The 5,264-nt window shown below is 38.0% G+C and overlaps 1 pseudogene; it reads left to right on the top strand.

Moving 5' to 3' along the window:
• Positions 1-691: 691 nt before the first annotated feature.
• LOC102403944 lies at positions 692-3,061 on the top strand (annotated as a pseudogene).
• Positions 3,062-5,264: the final 2,203 nt, after the last annotated feature.

The following is a 5,264-nucleotide window of genomic DNA, read 5'->3' as shown; positions in this document are numbered from 1 at the left end:
TATTTTAATTATCCTTCCTCTTCTTAGTCTATACATTCCCTTATTTTGAAAGCTAAAGTAGCCTCAAGGAGATTATTAAAGTTAGGAATGTGAAATTCCTTATTTCCTTCATTCTAAAATCCTTGAATATGTTTGTATCAGTTATTAGGAAATCTTTTGTTGATATGAAACAAACTTTCAATCTGATAATGAGTTTTATCTCCCAACAGAGATAAAGAATCCAGGATCATAGAAAAAGCAAGGGAATTCCAGAAAAAGCATCTACTTCTGGTAAGCCTTTGACTGGGTGGAGCACAACAAACTGTGGAAATTCCTTAAATGGATGGGAATACCAGACCGCCTTTCCAGTCTCCTGAGAAACCTACGTGCAGGACAAGAGTCAACAGTTAGAACTGGACATGGAAAAATGGACTGGTTCCAAATTGGGAAAAGAGTATGTCAAGGCTGTATATTGTCACCCTGCTTATATAACTTATATGCAGGATACATCATGTGAAATGCCGGGCTGGATGAATCACAAGCTGAAATCAAGATTGCCAGAAGAAATTTCAACAACCTCAGATATGCCAATGATACCACTCTAGTGGCAGAAAGCAAGAGAAACTAAACAGTCTCTTGATGAAAGTGAAAGAGGAGGGTGAAAAAGCAGGCTTAACACTCCAAAAATTAAGATCATGGCTTTGGGTCTCATCGCTTCATGGCAAATAGATGGGGAAAAATGGAAACAGTGTCAGACTTTATTTTCTTGGGCTCCAAAATCACTGTGATGGTGACTGCAGCCATGATATTAAAAGATGCTTGCTCCTTGAAAGAAAGACTATGACAACTAATGTAGATAGTGTATTGAAAAGCAGAGACATGCCCTGAAGGAATTCGTGTTGGTACAGAGGTGCCTGTAGGGGTCTTGGGCCACCAGACCACCCCCGGGGCTGGAGGCCTATGGTCCCTCCTAGGCCCCGATTCTCACCTCCTCAACTCCTCACCTCTTGCCGTCTTGGGGGCCCCTACGGCTTGTGGCACAGATGTGGAGTGCATATTTTACTATCTGTGAAAACTTCTCTGTAATTTATTTTTTCCTCACTCAAGTATTAAACATTACAGCAAATTTAAAAGATATGAATGAATATCCTACAAAAAGAAAAAGGAAGACTTTACATCTTTCTACTTATTCAGATTCCTCTGGAATAAGCAGAATTGCAGATGGGTTCAGTGGAATTTTTTTTTGATCATTGTTACAGTGTTCTATGAGACAACCAGACAAAATATTTTGACAATAAAGATGATGATTCAGATACAGAGACATCAAATGACTTGCCAAAATTTACAGATGGAATCAAGGTCAGAAACAGAAATCAATACAACCTGGTTCCTGGTCCTGTACTTAGAATTCTAGACCACACTGCCTTTCCTACAGAAAAATCTGCTGATATTGAAATCCGTGATGAAGAGTTTGACTCTCCTGAATCAGCCCACCAGCAAACTCAAGAAGACAGCCCCACTGAAGTTCACACTACTGAAGATGTTCCAGTTGCTGCAGACGTGCATGAAATTTCTGAAGATTATGATATGGAGACAGAAAACAAATCCTGAGACTCTCTGAGATGAAACTGATGAAGAGTCACCAGCTAAACCTTGCAAAATTATTGGCAAGAGCCAAGCTTTGAATGTGACTGCCCAGCAGAAATGACCTTATTGAGAGCTAATAGCAGTGACCCCTATAAATGTGAACTTTGTGAATCCAACAGAAGATATTTTTCTGATTTAAAGCAGCATCTGATCTTGAAGCATACTTATTCAAAGGTGTGCTGAGTCTGCAGAGAAAGTTTCGCTACCAGCTTCTGATCAAACATCCAAACTGCATGAAGAGGATCCCGACATTTGTAAATACTGTGATTATAAGACAGAAAGCTGTGGTACATGTACACAATGGAATATTAGTCAGCTATTAAAAAGAGTGCATTTGAATCAGTTCTAATGAGGTGGATGAAACTGGGGCCTATTATACAGAGTGAAGTAAATCAGAAAGAAAAATACCAATACAGTATATTAATCATATATATGGAATTTAGAAAGATAGTAACGATGACCCTATATGTGAGACAGCAAAAGAAACACAGATGTAAAGAAGAGACTTTTGGACTCTGTGACAGAAGGCGAAGATGGGATGATTTGAGAGAATAGCATTGAAACATGTATATTACATATGTGAAATAGATCGCCAGTCCAGGTTTGATGCATGAGACAGGGCACTCAGGGCTGGTGCACTGGGATGACCCTGAGGGATGGAATGGGGAGGGAGGTGGGACGGGGGTTCATGATGGGGGACTCATGTACACCCATGGCTGATTCATGTCAATGTATGGCAAAAACCACCACAATATTGAGTGGTTAAAATAAATAAATAAATTCATTTTAAAAAAAAGTAATTTTTGAGACCCCAAGCGGGCACATTGCAGACACCCATTTTAGTGATCACCTTTATGGGTTTGAGAAGTGTGACGTACAGTTCTCCTAGAGCAGGGAACTCTACCTACATTTCCAGGAGCACAGCTGTGATGAACAGTACTATGTCTGTTCTGTGAACATGAAGCGAATGATCCAGAAGGCTTGTATAGCCATGTGTTAAATGAGCATGCAGTTAATAAAGTAATAAGTATAACAATGGAGAACATGGACAATAGAGCCTCTTAAACAAAATCCCACCTGACAAATGTAAAGACTTCTTTGTTAGTCAAGTATGTGGGTTTCAGAGTAGATTTCATACAAATGTAAACAGATATGTTGCTATTGAACATATTACATTCTTTCCACATGTTTGTGATGACTGTGGGAAGGGCTTCTCAAGTATGCTAGAATATTGCAAACACTTAAATCACATTTATCTGAAGGGATTTGCTTATGTCAATACTCTGAATATTCAACAGGAGAGACTGAAGATTTTAAAATTCATCTAGATCACAAACATTCAGCTGATTTACCTCATAACTGTGGTGAATGCTTGATGAAGTTTGGAAATGAAAGGGAATTAATAAGTCAATTTCCACTCCACGAGACACCTTGATTGTTCTCTTTAAATTCCATAATGTTGATGTGAAATAACTACTTTGGCAATGTTAAAAAAAAAAAAAAAAGCAGAGACATCACTTTGCTGACAAAAGTCCATATAGTCAAAGCTATGTTTTTTCCAGGATATACGGATATGACAGTTGGATCATAAAGAAGGCTTAATGCCAAAGAATTGATGCTTTCAAATTGTGGTACTGGAGAAGACTCTTGAGAGTCCCTTTGACAGCAAGGAGAACACACCAGTCAATCCTAGAGGAAAGCACCCTTAAATATTCATTGTAAGGATTGATGCTGAAGTTGAGGCTCCAATTCTTTGGGCATCTGATGTGAAGAGTTGACTCATTGGAAAGACTTTGATGCTGGGAAAGATTGAAGGCTGGAGAAGAAGGCAACAACAGAGGATGAGATGGTTGGATGGCATCACCAACTCAATGGACATGAGTTTGAGAATATCTTCAGGGAGATGATGAAGGACAGGGAAGCCTGGCTTGCTGCAGTCCATGGGGTCACAAAGAGCCAGACATAACTTAGCCACTTAACAACAACAGCATCTCCAATAAGACTTTGTTTTCATTCATTCATTCATTTCATTCATTCATTTGTTTTATGATGCTTTTGCTTTTATATTATACTGAAGACTACCTATATTTATTACATTTAAGTGAAATGATATATTTCTTTATAATTAACAAAATGCTTTCTTTCATTGAAAGACAAACGCCATAAACATAAGGGTCAGAAAAGGAAAGTTAAAAGAAAAAGTGAAAATGTAGTTGCTCAGTCCAGTCCTTTACAATACCATGGACTGTAGCCTGTCAGTCTCCTCTGTCTGTGGAATTCTTCAGGCAAGAATACTGGAGTGGGTAGCCATTCCCTTCTCCAGAGGATCTTCCCAACCCAGGGACTGAACCAAAGTCTCTTGCATTGAAGGCAAATTCTTTACCATCCAACCCACCAGTTCAGTTCAGTTCAGTCACTCAGTCATGTTTAACTCTTTGCAACCCCATGGACTGCAGCACACCAGGCCTCCCTGTCAATCGCCACTCCTGGAATTTACTCAAACTCATGTCCATTGAGTCGGTAATGGTATTCAACCATCTTATCCTCTGTCGTCCCCTTCTCCTCCTGCCTTCATTCCCAGTATCAGGGTCTTTTCAAATGAGTAACTTCTTTGCATCAGGTGGCCAAAGTATTGGAGTTTCAGCTTCAGCATCAGTCCTTCCAAAGAACACCCAGAACTGATCTTCTTTAGGATGGACTGGTTGGATCTCCTTGCTGTCCAAGGGACTCTTAAGAGTCTTCTCCAACACCACAGTTCAAAAACTTCAATTATTCAGCTGTCAGCTTTATTTATAGTCCAACTCTCAACATCCGTACATGGCTACTGGAAAAACCATAGCTTTGACTAGAGGGACCTCTGTTGGCAAAGTAATGTCTTTGCTTTTTAATATGCTGTCTAGGTTGGTCATAACTTTTCTTCCAAGGAGCAAGTGTCTTTTAATTTCATAGCTGCAGTCACCATCTGCAGTGATTTTGGAATCCCCAAAAATGAAGTCTGTCACTGTTTCCATTGTTCCCCCATCTATTTGCCATGAAGTGATGCGACCAGATACTATGATATCAGTTTTCTGAATGTTGAATTTTAAGCCAACTTTTTCACTCTCCTCTTTCACTTTCATCAAGAGGCTCTTTAGTTCTTCATAATTTTTAATTTATTCTTTCAATATTTACTTATTACCTGCTTATTAATTGTAATAAAGGTACCAGATTACAAAAGTTTATTTAATTCATGACCTTTCCTTTTGTTGAGAAGATTTACAATCTCTAAATTCAGCTCAGTAATTGGGTTGAATATTTACTCAGGAAAATAATTTTGTCTTACTTATCTATGAGGCATTTATTATAGTATAAACTGGAAAGAAAAAGACATTTTGTGTATATTTAAAAAAACAAACTTCAGAAAATTGATGTCATTAATAACTTTATATTTAATGTTAATTGTTTGATTGATTATTATTGTTTGTTGTTATTGAAAACTTGACTAAGTTCTTCCACTTTCCTTCTTGGTAGTTTGACCACAGGGAGGCATAGTAATAAAAGCTTATAAAATGAGACATACAGTCATAGTTTTAAAATAAGTAAAAATTTATGAAATTTTAAGGTTTTAAATTTATATACTGTCCACAGGTGGTATATAC

This window comes from Bubalus bubalis, chromosome 11 (genome assembly GCF_019923935.1).
Source record: "Bubalus bubalis isolate 160015118507 breed Murrah chromosome 11, NDDB_SH_1, whole genome shotgun sequence".
Lineage (NCBI taxonomy): Eukaryota > Metazoa > Chordata > Mammalia > Artiodactyla > Bovidae > Bubalus > Bubalus bubalis.
This window is presented reverse-complemented; position numbering and strand designations above follow the sequence as displayed.